Source organism: Microtus oregoni, unplaced genomic scaffold, assembly GCF_018167655.1.
Source record: "Microtus oregoni isolate MIOR12 unplaced genomic scaffold, Mior012 000007F_ref0000211, whole genome shotgun sequence".
In the NCBI taxonomy this organism is placed as follows: Eukaryota; Metazoa; Chordata; class Mammalia; order Rodentia; family Cricetidae; genus Microtus; species Microtus oregoni.
The window spans coordinates 16,593,908-16,618,429 of NW_024543066.1; the positions used below are offsets into that span (position 1 = coordinate 16,593,908).

The 24,522-nt window shown below is 44.6% G+C and overlaps 1 pseudogene; it reads right to left on the bottom strand.

The window, feature by feature from the left end:
* Window positions 1–15,611: 15,611 nt before the first annotated feature.
* LOC121450670 lies at window positions 15,612–16,259 on the bottom strand (annotated as a pseudogene).
* Window positions 16,260–24,522: the final 8,263 nt, after the last annotated feature.

Here is a 24,522-nt window from a genome sequence, read left to right on the forward strand (position 1 = left end):
CTGCACACAAGTGTCAGACACATGCAAAACAAAATAGAATAAAAGAAGTCTTTAAAATAATAATAATAAAATGCGTCACACAGCATCACTATTTTAATTTAGAACACATTCAAAAATACCAAAGACAAAAGCAAATGGATAACCTCATAAGCTCAGAGTAAGGAAATACATTCTATGCATAATACAAAAATTAAAAACCACGTGAGAAAACTCACATGCAAACTCAAACTATGTAAATATAGAAACCTGTGTGGATGCCAAGAACCAACCAAGCAAACAAAAACCTCAAAGTTAAAATTTAACTGAATTCATCAAATTCTGGGGGTTTAAATCCCATCTATTTGTTCTAAGTTTCCCATGGGTAACTGCAGCCAAATATATGAGTGGTTGGGTTGTGTTCTTTCAGATGCGGTGTTTATATCCTACCCCAACCCCTGAAAATGCGACCATATATGGAAGAGGGCCTTCAGAGATGTAATCAAGTTGGGTTTTGGCCATACAGGATTGGGATAGGAACAAATCCACCGGTGAGTGTCCTTATAAGAGAAATACACACACACACACACACACACACACACACACACACACACACACACGGGAGAAGAAGACCATGCAAAGAGGATTGTAGAAACCAGAGTAGTGAAGACACAAGATAAGTAACACCACCAATTACTGGAAGCCCCAGAAATAGTTAAAAGGGTTGAGGAATGAATTCTTTCTTAGGATCTGAAAGGCATGGCTCTACCAGTACCTTGATTTCAGATGTCTGTTGGAACACAAAAGAATGTATATTTGTTGCTTTGAGCTATCTAGTTTGTGCTGATTTCTTAGACTACCCCAAGGAAGCAAGTATACTAATGTCTAATAGACATGTTCAATTTTATTATAATAAAACGCCTCTTCAGTGTTCTCTAGAGGGACAGAAGCCATAGGATGAACATACATATCAAAAGGGGATTTATTAGCATGAGTTACAGGCTGTGGTCGGGCTAGTCCAACCATGGCTCTGTCCTTTTAGAAAGGTCAAGAATCTGATAGTTGTGCAGCTCACAAGGCTGGATGTCTCAGCTGATCTTCGCACTATGGTGAAATCCCAAAGAAGTAGCACCAGCAAATTAATGATTCGGCAGCAGAATATATGAACTTTACATCAAGCATGAGGGAAAACAGGCAAAAAGCAAAAGCTTCCTTTCATGTCCTTTTATGTGGGATGCTTCTACAAAATGTGGCCCAGATTTAGGGTAGGTCTTCTGACCACAAGTGATCTAGATTAGGGTGGATCTTCCACCACCTCAAACGATTGTATCAAGAAACACCTTTACAGGTGTGCCTGGATGCTTTTGTTTTAGTTGATTTCAAATGCAGGTAAGTTGATAACCAAGATTAGCCATCACAATTACACTAACTCCTCAGATCAGTGCACAATTGAGAAACTCATGGATTGTTTATTTATGGAATTTATCATTTAATATTTTGGGGTGATAATCAAAACTCTGAAAAGTGGAAACCTCAATACAAAAACTGACCAAAACTATCAGATAGTAAAACTCAACATAGTTTCCATAAAGTAACATCATTGTTTAAATCTGAAAAGTTCTCACAGGATCCTAGGGTAATGGCTTCACTCGTGGCATTTCTCAGTTAGTTATCACCTGTGTCGTGGTCTCAGCTGGGAAAACTGGTCTGAGGAGATCATCAAAATCACGGGCCCAGTCTCCCTCCTCCTTAAACTGCATTGCCTAGCATTGTCTGCCAGCCTGACTGACAATCCCTTGGGTGTCACTTCTCAAACCCACAGATTCATAGTCTCAGTTCTAGTTTATCTTGCAAGAACATGGGATGTATGAAGGTCAGGCACCAACAGGTCTGATCAGTGACTACTCTAGTTTGCTTTTCTTCTAGGGTTGCTAAGGACACATATTACATATCACACCATGGATAAGCTATATCATAAAAATAAGAATTGTTATTAGGTGCCACGTTATTCAAATCTCACAATTTTGATATCTGTATATTCTTGTTTTAGAATTACTTTGTGTAGATCAATTGGTTATCAAGTGAAGTAGCTCCAATGTGTCACCATTTACCTTATACAGGCATTAATATTTTACTATTTTATACTTTTTGGTCAGTTTTTGTATAGTAGTTCTCACTATCCATGGTTTTAATTATTACTGCCTAAATATACTAAAGTGCAAATTCCAGAAATCATTCTTAGTTTTTAACTTGTGTGCTGATCTGAAGAATAGTCTAATGAAATCTTGTGTGGTCTCACTCCATCTCACCTGGCCGTGAATCATCCTTTTGAACAGCATATCCATTGGACATATGCTACTCACTATCTAGTCACTTAGTAGCTATCTGGGGTATTAAGTCAGCTGTTGAGCTGTTGCCGTGTTGGTATTCCAGGGACCCTACTCTGTCACAGTGGAACTTGTGGGAGGCTGTTTCACAATGTCCTCACCATTCACTGTGCTGTATCTCTTCACCTAGGAATTGCATCATCTTACACATCATCATCATCATCAGCAGCAGCAGCAGCAGCAACAACAGAAGAAGAAGAAGAAGAAGAAGAAGAAGAAGAAGAAGAAGAAGAAGAAGAAGGCAAGAAAGAAGACTTTGCTGCAATAAGATATTAAGATATTAGGAGTATTATGTCACTGTTTTCTTTGGATTGAAACATTCCATCTTGAGGGACAGAAAAGTTTGTGAGGATCTCGAATCTCACAAGAAACCTGTACGACTTAGGAAGCTCATGAAGTTTACAAGGCTCATGAGATCGCTCCCTGAGGTTATATAAGCAGTAAACACTTACTGAAGGACATAAGGCAGTGGTGTAGCTGCCTACAAGTTGTACAGCAGAATCCAGGGATACAGCTTCAATAGTGTCACCAATCCTAAAGGCTTTTGGATAATGGAGCTTTTGGTCACCTGTGTTCCTGTAAGTAACCCCCCAAAATTCACTAGCTCAGTAAGTTGGTATTAAATGGAATTATTTTCTTTGGTCTTTTATTATCTTTTCTGTATGAGATGAATAGAAACAATCTCTTTGAGAAACATGTCAAAATATAGAGGGAGCATAGTGGGGGAGGTTCCCATAAATTGTATTACAACATGTTGATATTCATGCTCCTTTGTATTGTTAGTCGCTATGAATCTCTTTCTGGGCCTAGCTTGTAGTTAGCTTCCTCACGGGTATGTTGATAAAGAAAAACAGAACCTATTTAGGGTTCAGTGTTATCTGTGGGTTCAAGTATCCAAGGGTCTTGGAAAGTGTGTAAGGAGCAACCACTGTATGTAAAAACAAGCTGTGGCTTCTAGAAAGTTTTCGTTTTAGCTTCTTCAGTCTCCCTCTACACATGGGTTGCCGGTGGTCTTGTCAAGATGTCTGCTACGCTCCATAGGTCTGGATGAGCAAACTATGTCTAACAGGATCACCTAACAGGATTTTTCCAGTTTTGTTTTTAGATGATTGGCCCTAAGCAACCGGCCCTCTAGCAGTTGTTCAACAGCTGTGCAGGGAAAGGGTGTTTCTTTTATGTGTCACTTGGGGCCACCCAAAACATCGATATTGCCAATTGCTAACAACTTAGTCTCATGAAAATGCCAGCTTGGCAAAGCATGACAAGCTTTACTCTCCCCATGGTACCTCGCCAAGTCCCGTTCCGGGTATGATAAAGCTTTCTGGAATGTTCTTGAAGCTCTCCGGTATGCTCCTCATTGTGGAAAGCTGAGGCGGAACCCAGCTTGAAACCGGACTCCTTCCTTCGACTTTCAGTCATTCAAACTCATCACATTCTATCCTTGGGCAAAGGGGACCCAGAAATACTGCGAACATCGGAGCAAAGTCAGAATGTCTGCCTCTTAACGTTGCTGATTTAGGCACGAGCACCAGCCAGAGTGGGAAGCTGGCCACCCCGCCCCCATCCCACAAACAGTTCTCAGCAGAAAGGTTGAAGGAAGGAGAGGCTGAATGTATTAACTGTCTCCTTGGCCCCGCTGCTGCCCGACTTCCTTTGGGCTCAGCAGACGGTATTAGGCGCCAGACACATATGCATGGTGCCATTTGCGTGTCTGTGTTAAAGTTGACTTAATTAGGAGGGTTTACCTCAAATACACGCTTAAACGGATTCTCCTAGTGGTGTAACACTCTCATCTACTGCCTATTGCTATGCTGGAATAAAAAAAGAGAAGGCGAACACAGAACGTGGGCAGCGGCTCTGAAGTCATGTTTACAGGCATTGATGTGCAGCAGAGAAAGAAAATGGGACTGAGGTCGCGTGAACTCCTGTAGGATAAATAGAGATAAATAATTCAGATTCTCATTATCATAGAGGCATATAGCTCTGGTGCATGGGAGCATCCTGCCTTTGTGGGAATTGGTATGCAGAAGGTATTCAGAAGCTATAGCGCGTAATCTAGCATTAATATTAACCTAAATCCAAGGCAGGAATTAGCAATATTTCCAAAGTCTTATAGGATAACTGAATTCACACGATATTGTTTAGTCCTCCTGGGCATTTTAGTAATCGGATAATAGAAATGTTGAAGTAGTTGAGATGTTCTTTATATTGCTCTATGAAAAGATCTTAACACAGTGTCTTTAGCAGACAGTTCTGATAGAATGTGTTGAACAAAAAGAAATATGCCTATTTTGGTAATATGGGTGTGTTTCATTAGCTCAGCCTGCAGCGATATGACATTGCATTCTAAAAGGAATACAATTAATAACAATGAGAGGTGTTTTTCCCCCTCAACGAGTAGAGCTGGAGAGCTTGAGCACAATGTCAGGGCAATTAAGCCGAGGCCCTGCATTACCTTTGTCTGAACACCGGCAACATCACCCTGTCTCAATGTGTTGAATCGTTATTTCTTTAGCAGAGAATTCGTAATTTATTTTGATGTTTCCTATAATTCAGACCACTATAATAAAAATGATTTTTTTTTCAGGTAAGAAAAAAAATCTTTTAAAATAACTAGGCAGTAGAAATTAACATTTCTTTCAGTTGGCATAGATTCCATTTTTTTTTTTTTCCCTAGAAGGGAATAAACGGCACAAGGAAAACACACACAGTAACTTCTGGGGATTAAGAGGAATCAAATGATTCTGTTGGTAAAGCAGGGATATACAGAACAGTCAGGTGTCTGTGGACTCCGTGCCCTACGGAAGAGCAATCCAGGGGGAAAGTTGTACTTTGAGACTACTAAAACAATCACCCAGGGTATTATTTTATTCAGTATTAACCTTTATGTTTTATGTTAAATGACAGTGAAGGTTCTGGAACGTGGTGATTCCCCAGAGTCTCTGTAGGTGAGATTTTTTTTTTTATCTCTAAAGAGGTTTTATTCTACTCTGCAATGCCAAAACTGCTCTTGCTTCCCTTCCCTGGTCAGTTTTAATAGGCGTGACGAAAGAGAAAATGTGTCAAAACATGAAAACTCTGCTTTTTAAAAACAGATGATGAAGAAGATAGGTTAAAATCTTATTTCTGCATGCCCAGTCTGCTTCAGGCTTCCAGAGCCATGGTTGTTTGGGCAAGGGTAGACTGCCGGCGATAGGGGTGAGGGGAGAGGGAGGCCAACAAATCCATCAATCATTTCTGCTCCCCCAGGTTTACCCTGACGGACTTGGCTTGTGGACATACAGAGCTGCAAGCGGGTATCTAGAAATGCCACTGTGAGTTTGGGCCTTCGGGTATTAATACCCAACTCCATTTCCACTCATGAGTGATGTATTAAAATGTTGTAGGGAATAAATTGTTAATCTTAGAGGCTCTAGGTGATTTCTTACTCACACGGGGACTGAGTTAATGTAACACCCTGATCATTGCTCGGACCGCCTTTCCTTTTTGGGTTATTTTTTGCTAGCCTTCCAAAGGCAGCCGGCTCCATAGCCAACTCCCTCTGTCTGTAACCACTGCTTAGTTCCTGCATATATGCAGACGCACACACCTCTTCAGACAATTAAATCACACCAAGCTGCTAGGGGACAGGAGGCCTCCGCGTGTTACGCGAGCAGCCCCCCTCCCCTGCTAAGTATTATTGACAAATCCATCAAGTGCAGTGATGCATTGGCTTCCACCTTACCTAGAAGGACACTAGGGCAGCGGTGACATGCTGTCACCGTGGTAACTGCGGCTGAAGTGAACAGCCTGTTAGGATAGGTGACCTCTGTTGGCAATGAGCCTAGAGATGTAGCACTCACCCGGCTGCCATGTCATGGGGACCCCAAAGGAACAGCCCGGTGCCCTCAAATTGATTCATTAGGCCCTAAACGTATCGATCGCTCCAATTTGCAGGAATTTATTATATTGATATTGGACTGATTAACATTTTGTGCCAGACTGGTTCGATATGTGCTTGTAACAGCTTTTAATGATTAATTGACTTTTATGATTCCATCCCAGGGCTGTCAGTGAGCTGTGAACTGTGGGCAGGCTTGTTCCTTGACTGTCTCTCCAGTGGCACGGGGCAGTGATTGAATACCTAGGAAATTAGTGTCCTTGCTGTCTCATTTTATGAAAGATAAATGCTATGACATTTAATGCAGCCCTTAATTTAGAACAGAACGAAGCAGATCATTTTGCAATTTAATCATAAACAGGTAAATATCAAAACTTGTTTAGCATTTTACAAGTTAAGCACACAGAAGACGGAGGCAAAGCAGAGAAGGCGACAAGGGAGCCGGCAAGAGGTAAAATAAAATAACGTGGGTTGGAACTGCACGGCAATTTAATAATCACGTAATTTATTAGGGGCAACATCCGAGCCCATTTCTCGGCCCAGAATATACTGCTCTCATTCACTCGGTGGCGAGCCCAGGGCGTGCCGCTTGGCACAAGCTGTAAAGTTAGCATTTACCTTCAGGGCTGAAGGCAAACCCTGCAATATTGCCTGGTGAGTCGAGGAAAATACATTGACTGATTTGCCACAAAAGTAAATAGCAGAAAAAGGGACAGGCTCTAGTTTAATATGTGTCCCTGACATGTAATAAGGGGAATATCACATTCAGCATGGTTTATGTGTTACCTAAAACAACCATAAACATTATGAAAAGACGGCAGGAGAAATGAGATTTTATTGTGCTCGCTAACAACAGAGAGAGAGAAAGAGAGAGAGAGAGGAGGAAGGCTGGGGGGTGCCAGCTCACACCTCTTGCATTCATATTTAAAGCATATTTTCTGCCTTTCATTTTAATTAAAAGACTTAAGTTAGGGGGAAACTGTCTAAACATCATGTCAAATTATTCATGTTTGTACATATAAGGAATGCGATGAAATGGTTTCGTGCACGCTTCTTCCTTTACTGTTGAGTAGTTTTCTTCCTTGCTGCGCAGGGTGAGGACACCTTTCTCTGATGTGAGGTTGTCGGGTGATGCAGACTCTAACCATTTGCAGTGTACATATGTTATGGCCCTCGTCTGAGGTCTGCTCCATCCCCAGCAGTTCCGTCTGCTCCAGTTCTACAGTGTTGAAGAGGATTGGGAAGTCACCCAGCCCTGTACGCCAGAAACACCCATAAAACATCTGTGGTTTTGATCACTTCTGAGCCGAGTCCAGGCTGTCTCCTTGTCTCCCTCACCTCATGGACTTTCAACCTAACATCACTTCTACTTAAGCTTGGAATGATGGCTTTTCTGTGATTTCTTGTTCAATGGTAAGAATGAATTAACTGGGTTCCTGGCTATCTGTGTTTCTCTGCTTCTATATACACCTTTGTGTGTGCATATGCCTAGGTTATAAGCCCTGCCTACTATCAGGAGCTCTTGGCTATGAATGGCACTATGATGCCCCTGTTCAGTGTCCACAGCCCAGCTAGGGTGCCCTTTTCGATGTGGGAACTCAGAAAGCACAAACACCCCACTGTAGCTGAATCACAGCCCCAAACTGCAGAAGACATTTTCAAATCTGCCCTTCCTTTGATTGGCCTCAGGGTCTTCTTCCGTTGGGGACATTCTTTTCTGAGAAGTCTTCCACAGGCTGACAGTGTTTCCTTACGCTGAATGAAATCTTACCATGAAATATTTCACTGGATCCAGCCCCCACACAAGCTGCCAATAGGCTGGGGCATGCCCTGTGTAGATAGTCTCTAGAGAGCCGCCCATCATGAAGAAGGGTCTGCCCCTCCTCATTGCTCCAGCATGCTCCGTGCCCATGTGCAGAGGAAAGGCATGGGCTGCTTTCCAATTGTTCCCTTTTCTTGACCCACCACCGCAGCCTCTGCCACATCTGTCCTTCCCCCACCCCCACCTGCCCGCTTCTTATTGCACCACAAGAGGTCCTTGTTTCCCACAGGCTGGATGAGCTGGGAGCTTGTCTTGAGACTCCTGCTAGAGTTTATGTCTGTGATGCTTTAGGAGGTGGGACTGCCTGGAGAAAGTGTGCCACCACCCACACCATCAGTGAAGGGAGTGCATGAGAACCCTGAATGGCAGAGAAGGGAGGAACAAAGAAGGTTCTGGATGCAAATATTGTACTACTCCTAATGATTCCAGAAGCATAAGGAGTGTATAGGGAAAGGAAGCAGAAGTGTTTTCTTCATTGTTGGAAAACCATCTTGCTGTACATTAGTAATCCTGGTCCTTAATCGCAGATTCAAACTCACCTGAGGCTGTGCTCAGCGCTCATTCCGTTAAGTAGCAGGTGTGTGATACAAACACAGAGACCACACAGGCAAATTGCAGACTCGCTGTGTGCTGGTTCTGACGGTTTTCCTCTCCTTTGCAGTGTCTCAGTGTCTCATGAGCACCACACACCCATCCTCCCAGTCATGTTAGAGCCCAGCTCTCCTCACCTGGTCACAGTGCACCTGTTTCAGTCCCCAGCATTTGTTGGAACCAGTTGCTCTTTCCTGTCTAGAGCCTTCTAATTGAAGTTACTAGAAGCTGTGCCTAGCCTAGAGGATCAGAGGATGGGATTTTCACCTGTTGGCCATTGACTGCAGGGTATTTCAGCCTCCATGGTGCTATTAAAGAGGGGCTTTTGTACCAGCAATTGGAGGTCCGTGTGTTGGTCTCTCTTTGTGTGTTTCCTCAACCTCCAGCCCCTTGCCCGAAGCTCGCGAACTGGGTTCTAGCGCATAGAGCACAGACGGGGGGGGGGGGGGGGAGGGTGGTGCATTCACTTCCTAGGGAGAGTCCCGAGACTCACAGAAAACACGCTTGCCCCTCTTTCCAATCACGCATCCAATAGCTTTCTATGTCTACTGTCTTCTGGCTCTGCTCTCAGCTGCGGGTCATATTGTTATCAGAAATTCCATGATAAATTTAATAGAGGGGAAAATGTAAGGATTCCCCCAAGCGGACAGATGGAATATAGTATCTCCTATTCTGTGCCTATTAATTTTCAAAATGCTCATCTTTCAGTAAACATTTTAGTTCAGGTAAAAAAAAAAAAGGTACAGGGGTAGGAGATGTCTTACTCCAAATTTAGCATCTAAGGAAAACAAAAGCAAAACCAAACAATATCCAGAATTCCTTATTTTTTTAATAGATTTATTTGTAGGGGCTGGAAAGATTGCTCAGCAGTTAAGAATACTTGCTGCTCTTGTAGAGGACCCAGGTTCAAATCCCAGCACCCACATGGTGATTCATAACCACCTATAACTCCAACTGCAGGGAATTTGGTGCCCTCTTCTAAGCTTTGGGGCACCAAGCACTCATGACTTGGTACACACAAAACACACATAAAATAAAAAGAGCAAATCTAGTTTATAAAGATTTGTAAAAGATTTATTTGTGGCTGAGCAGGCATTTAATCCCAGAACTTGGGAGTCAGAAGCAGGCAGATCTCCGAGTTCAAGGCCAGGCTGGTCTACTGAGTGAGTTCTTGGACAGTCAGCGCTACACAGGGAAACCCTGTTGCAAAAACAAAACAAAACAAAACCAAGCAAACAAAAAGATTTATTTATATTATTTGTGTGTGTGTGTGTGTGTGTGTGTGTGTGTGTGCATATGTATGTGGCTATATACATGAGTGTGCAGGTACCTGCAGAGGCCAGAAGGGGGTATCAGATCCCCTGAAGCTGGAGTTACAGACAGTTGTGAGCTGCCTGATGGGTGCTGGGAACTGAACTTGGAGCATCTGAAAGAGCAGTAAGTAGTCTTAACCACTAAGTTAAATGAAAATATTTGTATTTTACAGTGCACATGTTTAAATATAAATTTTTAAAAAGCAAGTTGTACAATATGTATTAAAAATTTTTGTATTACGTGAACGTGTGTTTTGCCTGTATGCATGTCTGTGCCCCATGCGCATGCCTGGTGCCTGTGAAGAGGGTGTCAGATTTTTTAGAACGGGAATAACAGAAGGTTGTGGGTCACCCTGAAGGTGCTGGGAAGAGAAGCCTGGATCCTCTGTGAGAACAAGTGCTCTTGACCACTAAACCGTCTCTCTGTCTCTCCAGCCCTATCAAAATATTTTTCTCCATAGATTTTATCCATAAGATCTAAAAGGGACACCATGGTATATTTTACTCCTCAATCACAACATATACAAAAGGCATATAGTATACTGCATATACCAGAAATCCTAGCGCTCCATATTTTACATTTTTTATATTAACAATTCTATTATATGTTGTAATTTTACTTGACAGTCATTGCCTTTTAAATTGATGGCATGGAAGTTAGGTTAATGTGATCCTAGCACTCAGAAGCCTGAGGCAAAAGGATCAAAATTCGAGGCCAGCCTGGACTACATTGTTAGACTCTGTCTCAAGAACAGTAAAACTCTGATGACACAAGTCATCATTGATTTGAAGACTTATTTTATTTCATTCTATAGCCATATTTCTCTCTAATCTGCACAGGGAAAGATAATTTTATTCACGTCTGTATTCGTCACTTTTCATCATTGTGACCTAAATACCTGATGTCACTGAGGGGAGGAGAGCCTTCCGTTTAGCTTATGGGTACAGAGGACTTCAGCCGATGGAGGCAGGGAAGGCAGCTAGTTCATATCATGGTGAGCTAAGAAGTAGAGAATAGAGAGAGGACCAAGCAGGGTAAAACCTTCAAACACCTGTCCCCAGTGACACATTTCCTCCAGACCAGCTGCTCCTCCTGGAGGCTCCACGGCTTCCAGAAATAGCACCTCCAGCTGGCAGGCAGGTATCGGAAACATGAGCCCGGTGCAGACATTTCCATTTAAATAATAGCAATGTTGGTCTTCTTGGACAACTACCTCAAAGGACCACGGGGCTAAGCAGCCTCTGCGTAAAGAGAATTTATCACTCATAGCTCTAGAGGTTAGACACTGAGCTCCGAGTGTCAGTGTGGCTGAGCTCCAGGGACTGCCCTTTGCAGGGCTGCAAACCTCCTGCCTTCTCATTTGATCAGATGAGATCCCTCCCAGTTCTCTGACCTCTTAGAACCACATGAATCCCGTTCCTGAAGGCTCCGCCTTGACACTGCGTGCCTCTCCCAAACTGAGCCTGTAAAACTCATCATTCAGGGCTTTAGCTTCCGGTAGATGAATATGAAGGGACACGAACAGTCTATAACATTTAGGACAATATTTTTTCTCTCAGCTGTTTTCATAGTCGCATAGTATGCTGTAGTTTTAAACTTAGGCAAGTTTATCTCTTGTGTCTTCATTGGGCCCCAGAAAGAAGCCTTTATTGGCTTCCATGTTGTGGTCTTTGTAAAGATGCTGAGAAGTCAGCACACGCTTCCAAATATCTCAACTTGGTGGGGGTACATAGGAAACATAGGAAACGCCTCCTTTGGAGTTTGCTCTAAATGTTTCAACAGCATGCAGATTAAACAGCCGACTTTGGGGTCATCATTGCGTGATGCTCCGTTTCTTTCCAGCCTGGGTGTTTATTCGCATGAGAATAGGGGACACCTACCTTACCTGCATTGCTTTGTGGACAAGCTCAGCCCTGTCTGAGCTCTAGCTCTGGCTCTGTCCTGTGCCCTTCTGGGGAATGTGTAGTGTGAGCCTCGGTGAGCCAGGAGGCAGTGTTTCTGGGGACAGTGTGGCTGTGTGGTAGGGTCCCCTGCTTCCAGTTCTTCTCCCTGATCCAAGAGCGAAGAGAAAACAAGGAGCAATGGGAAGCTCCTTCTTGCTTCTCTCGCAAGTGTGGCTTTACTAAGATGCACAATTTTTATGTACTTGCCAGGTTTGGGGTACAGATGCCCCCAATTCCAGGTAGAGGAACTAGTAGGAACTTCTCTAGAAATAAAGACTTAGCGTGAGCTAGGGAACTGTTTGCGGCTTTTGTTTTCAAACCTGACTAACACATAACCTCGGGAAGCTCACTTTCCAACATGGCTCCTTGAGGACATAGCACTCCCTATGGTGGCCTTCCTGCATTGGCATTTACATATCACACACACACATATGCACACACACATGCACACACACACATGCACACACGCTCCCACTATATCTACAACCCTGGTTTACTTCCACTGCAGGATTGTTGGGTGTTATCAACACAGAGATGTGCTTTTGGATGTGAGAAGGAGAGGAGAGGGAGAAACAATGCCGCGCTGTACCTGCGGAGGTCAGAGGGCAACCTTAGGGATCATTCCTTACTTGAGACAGGGGCTCTTGTTCACTGCTGAGTGGACACCATGGTCACTGGATCTGAAAATCCTCTGTTGCCATCTCCCATCTCTCCATGGGAGAGCAAGGATTACAAACATGTAGACAACTGCATCCAGCTTTTACATGGGTCTGGGGACTCGAACTCAGGCCGTCAGGCTTGTACCATTGGTGCTTTCACCAGTGAGCCATCTCCTTGGCCCCACGCTTGGGTTTTAATAGTAAGCTTGTACGAAGAAAGATTCAGACAGGGTTATTTAGGGTACTGCACTAGCTACTTTTTGCTGCGACAAAATTAACTTCAAAAAATGAAGGGTTTATTTTGGCTCACCGTACCAGGGTGCAGTCCTTCACGGCAGGGAAGTCACAGCGGTAGATGCTTGACGTGGCTGGTCACATCACATCTGCCCAATCAGGGAGGAGAGTCAGATGAACGCTGCGGCTGTCCCCACCTCAGTTAATCTCATCTACACACTCCCTAGCACACAGGCCTGGAGACCTGTCTGAAATGGGATTCTGGATCCCACCAAGATGACAATCAATATTAATCATCAAAAACAGCGTTCAAAACTGCTGTGTAATGTGCGCAAGTGGTTCTGCAGAAGGGTACACTAGAGTCAGAACCCACGGTCCTTGATGCTCAGAGAGACCATCTGCTCTGTGTCTAAATCCAGGGCCTGACCTAAGGCATCCAGATCCCAAAGGCAAAGGCAATGCCTTCAGTCAGTTACGAGTGTGTTATATGCCATAGAAGCCCATGTTAGAATGGGCCACTCCAGAGATGGGCACAGAGCCTGCCATGAGGTTTTCTCCAGGTTCAAGGAGTGATATGTTCAAGGAGCAACAGAGCATAGGGCACCTGAGTAATTAAAAAGAGGGGGCCATCTGGATCCTTGATTCAGGCTCTGAGATTGATGGTTTGCTGATGACGTCTCAAATGTCCTAAGGCATGTTCCGTGTACCATGGATGAGTGAGGAGATTAAACAAACCAAAGAAAACAAAGTGAATATTAAAGCGTGGGATGTTCATCACAGACTGACTTCTGACAGGCAGGGCACTGTTTCGCATGATCTCCGTCCAAAGTTTCTGGGTCCTTGGGGTTCTTGCTTCCACACTCTTTGCACTGTGACAGGCTTGGGATGTGTTCAGACGGCCGAGACTATCATCTCCGTCAGACATGGGGTTGAAGGCAGCAGAAAAAACACAGAAACCCTTGCAGCCAGGTTAGCTCTAACTAGAAAGAGTTTGTAAGAGTCAGGAGGATGAGAAATATGAGCTGAAAAACTCTGAGTCATGTGGTTGCCTTGGGATGGGGAGGAAACTGTAGTCCAGCATCTTATTACTTGCTTCTGCCTTCCACTTAGGTGCTAGGCTCTGATCCCATGTCAAGTTCTACTTCATGCTGAGTAGATTCCAAGTGCTAACTGCTATCTGCCATGTCTCCATCTCTGTGTCTCTGTCTCTATGTCTGTCTATCTGTATGTCTCTCTGTCTCTGTCTGTCTGTCTGTCTGTCTCTCTCTCTCTCTCTCTCTCTCTCTCTCACACACACACACACACACACACTAGATCTTTATATTAAAGTGTGGTGTCACTAAAGCTGATACAGTGAAGGGCAGATCTGCCCAGAGTTGTTTACTCAACACTAGCTACGCCTAACTTTCAGTGGCACACTTTCTGTGTGCCAGATGTGACTCTCGTGCTAGATGTGTTTGATCTTTCTTAATCACCCTTAAAGATTTTCACAAAAATCCACGGGATATACAAGGACACCGAGGCACAGAGAGGCAAAGGGCCATGCAGATCATAGATAAATCCAAGATCTCTACTGGCACAGCGAAATGCTGACAGCTGGCCAGCTGTCATCTCCAGCAAACACTTAACATAATTCATGTGATCATACCCATATCTATAGAATTTCGGCATAATTTAATGCATATGTAGCTGTGTGAAGTAATAAGGGCGGCGGCGGGGCTGCGTCCCCAACACCCCAGCCGCCTGCCCGGCTAGCTTATGCCCCGAAATAATTACACGGACACTGTATTCTTTTAAACACTGCCTGGCCCATTCTCTTCTAGGCTAATTCTCACATATTAATTTAGCCCATTTCTAATAATCTGTGAGAACCGGCCTTACCGGGAAGATTCTAGCCTAGTCCATCCTGGGTCGGAGCTTCATCCCGGGAGCTGGGCATGGCGTCTCTCTCAGGCGTCTGCTCCTGAGAGGAGAGCTTTCGAGTCTGAGCTCACTTCCTCTTCCTCCCAGCGTCCTGTTCTGTTTACTCCTCCCACCTATCCTCTAACCAATAAAATGGGCCAGGGCAGTTCCTTTATTAGCCAATGACCTTCCTCCATCAGCTGTGCCTCCGTAGTTGTTATTACTTAAGCACCTGCCAGGTATAAGTCCCTATTGCATGCACTCTGTCTTAACCCTCGCCCATTTCAGTGATATCAGTGCAATAACCGTCTTCATTGAAAACCACTCAAGGTCTATGCGGATGGTTCTAATCCTAAGTATTTCTTTTCCTTGAGTAGGGGACCAACCCTTGCCCTCTGCAGAGGTCTCAGAGACTGCCCCTTTCTTCTGTGGGGCTGTGTCACATAAAGCAAAAGTCTATTCTCTGTCCTTCAAACTCCTAATAGGAACAGTTCCAGCCTTGATGCAGTGGGACAGAGGTTTTCAAAATAAAATCTCACTCTAAGGTGATCAACAGAAGGTATTTACTAAGGATAGGGGCATGGCTGGGCTCTTCATAATTGTAGGGGGTGCCTCCATCTCACCATGGCCACCTGTGTTTATCTTCCTCTCTTAAACAGTATGCAAGGCCCCAAGTATCTCCAACCAATTGACTGAAGAACCTGAAACTCGAGCTTTATACTCCTTCTATTTTTATGCCATAGATAAAGATACAGATATATTCACATATGAATATATATATTCTAGATTCTTTATGTGGGAAGAAATGAAATATTTATAATTTTTTCCAGTTCCATACATTTTTCTACAGATAACATAATTTCGTTCTTTTTTTAAAATGTTGTTTATAAAGCAAGTTGATGTCTACAGAGGAGGAGTCTTATGTTTATGGCCAGTGAAGAAATAGAAAGAAACTATACCTCTAAGAACTGGGTCCCCGAGGCAGCAGTATGTTGTGTTTCCCACGGAAATGTGGGAATGATGAAGGGTCAAACTAGTCACCAGTTGTTCAGAGTTACCCAGGCTCCAAGGTGGACATGACAGATTTTCTGGGCCAAGAGACCTGCTGTCAGAGGGGGGTTAGAGTGAAGGTGAGCAAGAGATCAGCCTGGCCCTGGCAGTCGAAGTCAGGCTGGATGTGATGTAACATCCTTTGCTACCTGTGGGTTTTCTTTAGCTACCAGCTGCTTGCCAGAAAAGAACCAGGTTTCTTGACAGCCAGCACCTCAAAGATAAGTTCTCCAAACAGAGAGGTTACACAGATATCACATGCATGGTCCTAGCCTCCTGCACCCTGCCAACATCCTCAAAATGGTTCTGCTCAGATGCTTTGTCCCACACATGGCCTATAGTTCCAGAACTTTCCACGATGAGACTCTGGGTCACACAGCACGGCAGAAAACTTCTTGGTTATCCTGTACTTGTTGGAGGTCACTGACACCAATGGCCCTAGATGGGAAGGATGGCAGGGAAGGCATCTCTGAACAGTCGACAGCTTCTGGTGGGCTCCATGGATCTGGGAGTTGAGTCTGGATATCAGCAAGGTTTTAGAGAAATGTACATAGGCCTTCAAGGCATCAATTCTCCTGGGGTTCCCAGAGCAGCTGGAGCAGCCACCATCTCACCATCTCCTCCTGGCCTACTTTTTTTTTTTGACAGGGTTTCTCTTTAAGACCTGACTGTCCTGGAGCTCACTACGTAGACACCAGGCTGACCTTGAACTCACAGAGATGCGCTGCCTCTGCTTCCTAAGTGCTGGAATTAAAGGCGTACCAGCAAGCCTGGTCTCATTTCATTCCTTATGGCAGCACAAAACTTTCTCAAGGATGGGTTCCACACTGTCACTATTCATCATCCATTTACGAACATCTTAGCCGATTTGGATAATCTGTGCAACTTGAATTCAAGAAATAACATTAATGGTGATGACCACTATCCAGATTTCAACAGTACAGTCTTCAGGGCAAATAAACCTCTCAGAGAAAGCTGTCTTCACCAATCTCTGTCGCTTCTCTCCTCAACGTGTTAAAATTTGGATCTCAATTGTCCCCTAAAGCTTCATGGGCTAAATAAAGGCTCGCTTGCCAATGTGTGGCCGAGCTGGGAGACAGTGGAAACTTTGAGGGGTAGACCCCTATGGGAGGAAGGTTCGATCATTGGGGGTGTTCTCTTAAAGGAAATATTGAAACCTGGTCTAGCTTGCTTTCTGTTGCTGTGATAAAAAAGAAGGAAAGAAAGAAAGAAAGAAAGAAAGAAAGAAAGAAACCTTGGGAGAGACCACAGAGGAATGCTGCTTACTGGCTTGCTTCCCCTGGCTTGCTCAATACCTTTGTTATATGGTCCAGGCCCATCTGCTCAGGGATGGCACAGCTCACAATGGGATGGGTCCTCCAACATCAAATATTAATCAAGAAAAACACCCCGCAGACATGCCTACAGGCCAATCTGAGAAAGGCAATTCCCCAATTGAAATAACCTCTTCCTGGGGACACCTAGATGTGTGTCAAGTTGACAAAAACTAGCTCTCACAGGCTTTGAAACATTCTCCTTCTCTCCCTCCTTTCCGCCTCCGTGGGCTTAGCTGCTTGGCTCCGCCATGCTCCCCGCTAGAATGTCCTGTCTCAGGACAGGCCCAAGGCAACCACAGACTGAACGTAAGCGGCCACAAGCTATATAAATCTCTCCTCTGTTGAGTTGCCTGTCTCAAATATTTTGTCACAGTGACAGCAAGCTGATGAACACATAACCTGAAGCATAAATCTCTGAGGTGGAAAGCTTTTTACAACGGAGATCATTAAAGAGACTTGAACGGGGCAGGAGCCAGAGTTCCTCACTAATTCCGCCGGTAAGTAAATGAGTAAGCTTGAGAAGTCACCTTGAGCCCTGACACAGCTACATTTGCTTGTTCCGGGTCGAGGAGGCAGGTTTTCCCAAGTCCCCCCTTACCTCCAGCTGTGGACCATTTCCATTCCAGAAAACACGACAAAATGTGGCACCCCATCACATGACGAGTGAGGGGGCTATGGTCTAGAGCGCAGCGAAGCCCCCTGTACAGTGGCCCTTCCCACCCAGCTCTCTCGCTCAGATTCTGGGTTGGCCTCACAGCACCAGAGGGTCTGCTTTGAGCACAGGTGTGTCCTTGAGTGGTCTAATGGAAGAATTTTGCTATTAATATTTTTTTTCCTGAGTACCAAAGAAATGCTTTTTTTTTTCAGTGAGTGATGAACAAGATGTGCTTTAGGCTCTGTCTAAATGATGTATTTCTTCAACCAGAGAGTGAAAACTCAGATGGTTTGTACCATATTTTTGTATATTTAGAAACAGCTGCTTGATTGACTGGATTTTTAATTTTTCATGGGAATGTTTGATGTTAGGGAGACTGCACTGTCAGAGTCCTCTGAGGGGGAGAAAAAAAGATTTATATAAAAGTTTTTTTTCCCATAGCTATTTTATATTTCATGAAATGGCTGTGAGGAGAAACGTGGCAGCCGAAGAAAGGATTCTGATTTCCTCCACCACAGTATCCAAAGTCCTGGCCACTGTCCCCACTTGTGAACCTGCTCATCTCAGCTTTCGAGCGCAGCCTGTTGTTTTCTCTAGGCCCCTGTATCACATATCAGAAGTGGCCTTCCAGTTTGGGACTTGTTGCTGTGTATGTGTTGAACAAATAAGGTTAGACGTTTGGTCAACCTGTTTAAGCCTCTAGATACAAAACAACAACAACAACAAAAACAAAAATAAAAACACAGGCCAATGACCTTCGAGTTCGGCACATAGTAGACACCTTCTAAATATTCATCAGGTAGATACTCAATCAACATTAAATAGTCATTAATGTTTAACATACTGAAATATTAACACATCATTACTGTTATGTAGTAATAAAATATTGATATAAATTAATATATTATTGCTAATATAAAGTGTATTAAACTGAACTGAATGTTATCTCTCATGGTAACACATTCGGGTAAAAGAAATGGCTCAAATGCTTTATGAAGCCCTGACTGGAAAAGAGCCAATGTACATTGACTTTGTCACGGATGTGAAGACCAGGGCTCGAGACCATATACGTGATCTCACAGTTCCCACAGCTTGTAGGTGCGGACAGTTAAGGCTCTGAGAGGTGAGGAGTGCCTAACCAGCAGCCAGAGAAACTGAAGGCTAACCTGGGCTAGTTTTGTTTGGAAGGCCATTGTGCTACCGATCCGCCTCCCTTGAGCTGTCTCTCTTATGAGTCTCCCCAGAGCATTTCTGTCTGCTTGGACTATGCTGCTAGACTAACATGGTTGGGGGGAAAATGTGGAATTCTATTCATGATGAAGTCATACCAGTGGGAGGCACCGGTCAGTAGATGGGTGGGTTTATCTGTGCCTCTAGATGGGGCTGTGGAGGAACTTAGGAATGGATTACCTGTCTTCTAAAAATGCAAGGGCTCACCCCCTGGTAAGAGCAAAGCCCACACACCAGCAAGAGATGAAATAATGAAGGAAGAATTACTTGCTGCAGACAAACAGAATGCTGGAGAGGATTCTCAAGGCACTGCCTCCCCACATGCTAGGCCGGAAGCTTTTACTTACTCGGGAAAGACTGCGCATGCTCAATTTGAGGTCATCCATCACATGGTCAGAAAACAAATGGAGCACCATTAGGTAGAGAGTTTAATATTAAAATGAGGAAAGCTTATTCCAGGTCACCCCCAAAGAGCGAGTCGGTGACTTGAACTGGATACTGGTTCCTCGTAAGTTTCGCTGGGCTGGGGAGGTGGTGGGGCTTTTTTAGAAACAAGCAAGCACAAAATCAGCAAGAACAACGGAACCTTGAAGGTTCCATTAACCTTCATTTAAAGGGCAGTAGTTTTTCCCTGTGCAAGCAGCCATGGTTCCTAAAATGCCTGCTAAGTAGGTAACATCCTACAGGTTTGGCAAGGCTCCAGTTTGGCGTGATGGGATCCTCATCATAACTGAAAAAGCATTGAATTGGGGCTCAGGAAACCCAGGACAACAAGAGAGAAGGAAGAGCTAGCAAGCTCGTGCTGGCACTCAACACATGTATTCAGCAACATCCAGAGGGCAGCAAATGTCAGGTTCATAAGAATGCTTGGGGTTACGTTCCTCTCTCATCAGATCTGGTGTTCCTTAGGCAATGAGCTGGGTATCATCCAGTCCTGGGTATTTTATTGAGGCCATTGATGGAGAAAGAGAAGAGGGTAAATGTAATTTGAGAGAACCCTCTAGGGTCACTCATCAGTAGGATGCATTCCTAAGGAACCCTTCATCCAACAGGGCAGATATCCAAAATGGTAGAAGGAAAGACACCTAGATCAGCCGCCCTTCTCATATCTGGAAAGACCACCAAGGTCCAGTTACTTGCCCCTTGGATTCAGACAAACCAGTGGACAGACATGAAAAACATATAAGGAAAGACTATTAATAATTCATTTGCTATATATTCAACATGTGTCAAACTTCTTCCTTCTACCCGATTCAGCAATGTCTGCAACAGGCACAAGAATTGTTCTGTTACTGGAGCTTGCCAGGAGCCTTTCCGCACAGAGCCAAGAAGCTATGCAATGCTGAAGACTGCTTACCTAATGGGCAACTGAACTACAATGACACCCTTTCTAGTGTGGTTTCCGGGTTGAGAATTCTATGCTGTCCTAAAATCACGGCCCTTATCGAAGGGAGAAATCTACCTAAGGGAAAAGTCTTGATCTCCCGACACTGGCCCAGGGCTGTGATTTCTCCAGCCTGAAATAATCTCGTTTATAATACATCGAATATGAACTCTTTAAAGGTATACACGTGAGGATCAAATCAGACCATGGAAATTATTCAGTAGCATAGTCTCTGCTTCCCAATGGGCATCCTTACTATTTAAATTAAAAATGTACTTATTTGTTTACATATGTTTTGTTTCTACACATGTATGCAATGTGCAATGATGATCAAATCAGGTCAAATTGCATATTTATCATTAAAATCCTTTTTACTTATTGCCATTCACAGTTGCCCTACTGAGCTATATGGACTATGAAATGTTATTCCATCCCCACCCCACCTTCTTTTATTTTAGATTGAGAGAGAAAAAGAGAGAATCTCTCATTTCTTTTATTGAGAGTCTAATTGAGATTCTAATTGAGAGAGAATTTCTCTCTCTCTGTCTCTCTCTCTGTCTGTCTCTCTCTGTCTCTGTCTGTCTGTCTGTCTCTCTCTCTCTCTCTGTCTCTTATGGGTATGGGTGTTTTGCCTGAATATATGTCTGTATACCACGTACCTGCCTGGTGCCCTTGGAGACTAGAAGAAGGTGTTAGACTCCCTGGAACTGGAGTTACAGATTGTTGTGAGCCACCATGTGAGGGCTGGGAATGAAATATCCATTGTCTGGAAGAACAGTGGTGCCCTTAGCCTCTGAGCCACCCCTGCAGTCCACAAGGTGAGAGACTGTCTTATACCATGTTCCACCCTCTTCAAATGAAGCGGGGCTGCTGCCAGTTTGTGAGAAGCCGGGTTCAACTTACTGTATGAAGTCTAATCTGACTTGATTGGAGGTGGCTGGTAAGAGAAACTGGAGGTGAAAATGTGAGGTCTCTGTGGCAGCCATAAGAGTCGCCTCTTTTCCGTGGATGGCTTAGAAGCACTGATCCAATGTGTTTAGACGGTGAGAGGGAGGGTGCCATGGCGGAGGAGAATGGAACGGAGATCTCCTTCGCCAAGATTTGCAGGAGTTAAATATAAACCCCAAACTGGCGACTGCCTCTCCTGAGATTGGGAAGGAAATGGATGGGTGGGTGGATGGTGGGCTAGGAGCTGGTAAAATCAAGCCGGAAACCCGAGACTTCAGATGACGCATCTTAGCAGCTACTCCCTCCAAGTTCCTTCTTTCTCCTGAGGGTGGGATCCGTGTGTGTTTTCTTTAGGCCAGATATCAAAACCAAACCTGGAAAACCTTTTCATTTTTTTCCTTCCCCATGATCCAAGTCAGTCAACCTTCCAGGATGCAGACCCTTGATCAACGGCAAGATCTTCTGGGAGAAGAAAGAGTAAGGGTACCGAGGAGGTGCCAGTCACCAGGTAAGCATCCCAGCTGCCCCAGTCAATCATGGCGGTTGCCAGTCTCACCTCACAGCCAACGTCACTGATCAGGCCCGGGCTAGCACCTGAATCCCTCCCTGCCCCCGCACAGAAACCTACTGGATCTGCCTACATAATCTTAACCATTTCCATATCAGCTCAGTCTTACAGATGTATAAAATTTTCCCTCACATTTGTGGAGCCTTTGGGCTTGTCCCCTGCACCACCCATCCCGAAGTATTTATTATTTGCCTCCTAAAGAGCCGTAAGAAATATGCCCATTTCTTCAAGTACCAAAGCTGCTTGCAGGAAGAGCTAGGCTTGTGCTTTATCAGGTAGTGTCTTTGTTAGGTGCAGTGTTGTTATCAGGGCAGGGTTATATCTGGAATGGGTGCACTTTTGGAAGACAAAGAGCAATAGCGTTTTTGGAGATGTCCTAACCTCCTCTCCCCTTCTGAAAGTGCCTGCTGTACTCCATTTGCGGCAAGCCTACAAAAGAAAAATTTGTAGATGTTTTTAAATACCTAGCTGCTCCTAATTGCTATTCAGAATAGAGGCTGAACTTCTTAAGTGTTCCTCGAATCCTCCTTTGAACCCTGTTTTTAGTATCTCCATTTAAAACCCGAAAATAAAACACGTTTGCATGTGAATGGCTTGCTGTAAACTTGTGGGGTGCCCCTCCCTGTGGGATTCCCCCCCCTCCCCACCCTGCTCCACGCAGCCTGCAAGGCTGCACTCTGGGACACCCAGAGTCATGCTGTTCAACTTCTGCACACTTAGCAGGGACCCAGTATGTGCTGGCAAGCTCTGAAGCCCTGTTTGGGTTATGAACGAATGAGATTTTCTGGCCCAAACCTCAGGAAGGAAACCCTAAGGACTTCCTTAAGTCAAATCCACAGCCGTGCTCACCCAGTAAAATATTTTTAAATAGCTGGCTCCGTTATTTAGCCGAGGATATTTTACCATGAAGGTCATTGGACAGGCGCTTCTCAGTAGCAGAGTTTAAGTTGAGTCCCTTGTGCCTTAAGTCAGCTTTCCCTTCCCTTTTCTAATTAAAGGAAGTCTGCTTTTCCTTGCACCAGCCTGGGATGGGACTTCTATCTTTGCCAACCTTCCACCCAGTGAAACTTTGGCCCAGCAGTTCCATTTTCAATGGTTCCTACCTATCTACCTACCTTGTTCCCCACTAAACCATCCACTCCGCCTTTCTTCTTTTCTAAAATTAGAAGGCCTCCTGCATAGTAAGGAAACCAGCAGTACTTTTCCTTTGCAGTTCGTTTGACCTCCCCTGACCCAGCCAAGCTGAGTGGCCCTCATTCAGCAGTGCTGAAATGCAGATGAGTCCCCTTGCCCACCACCACCACCACCTTCTTCAAGAAAGGGTCTTTCTGCATAGCGCTAGCTGTCCTGCAATTCCATTTGTAGACAAGGCTGGCCTTGGACTCGGAGAGAGCCACCTCTCCTGTGTGCTACGGTGCATGTGTCTCTGTGCATGGTGAGAAGAGTCGTCTTAAGCTTATGATAGACATCATGAGTTTCTATAGGAGAAGGGGCTTTGCAGAATTCAGTGAAGAGCCTGTGTGATGGATACGTGGCAACTGAGCACTGTGTGTGGCTTCCTGAGAAAACTGGCTCCCAGCACATACCTCCTGCATGGGCTGGAGGCCGAGTGGCATTTCTTGAGTTGATGGACAGTCCTTAGCTGCACCCATGAGGAGCTGCAATTGATTCCCTGGTGTGGCATGACAGTCCTACCACCTTTGAGAACAGAACAAAAAGGGCATCCTGTTCAGGCAGGTTCATGGTTTAGAAGAAATTCTGGAAGTTTTTGTGCCCTCCTTACCAGATATCTTGTGTTGGGCCCCAGTGGGTTTCTCTCTATAATACCAGATCCTGGGCTTTGATTTTCACCCTTCTTCTGTATTTCTGCCTCTAGTCTTCTATCCAGTAGACTCCGTCTCTGTCCCTGCTCCATAGTCCTGCTAGATAGTCATCATCTGTTCCGTAATGAGCGTGACCTCTGCTCCAATTAATCCCTACAACTAAAAGCAGATCCTTGCCATGTGCAGCAATTTCAGGGTTGCCTGGGAAGGGGGAAGGCTGCAGAGTATGCTCTTTCTCCCTCTTCCTGTTTCCGGCCCTTTCCCTGTTCTTGCTGTCAGCTGAGCCCATCTGAGAAGGACTCTGCCTAGCACCAGGCTACCCAGTTCACTGAGGAAAGTCACCCCTAGTTATCCACAGGGAATGGCCTCCAAAGCTACTGATTCTAACATCCATGAGTGCTCAAGCCTTTTGTCTAAAATGTTTCTGAATGGAACCTGGGCACATGCACCACCATATTTTCAATTTTTTTTTCTAAATTACTTGTAGTAGATAACACAATGGGAATGTGTTATCAATTATTTAGGGAATTGTGACAAGAGAAAAAATTCTGTACCCCCAGTACAGGCATAGTGTTTTAAGATGTATTCAACAGTTGGCTAAATCTGCAAATGGAGGACTCCGAGCTATAGAGGGCCAACTATATATGCTGACTTCTACCAGAAGAGCTTCCTGCAAACCCCCCCCCCCCATCTTCTCCTGCCCCTCCTGTCCTCCTAACAGTCAGAACAACGGTGATATTCAATCCTGCCTGTTTGCAACTTGGAGATACAGCCTGCTGACTCGCTGAGAAGTTTCTGGAAACACACCATCCCCAGATG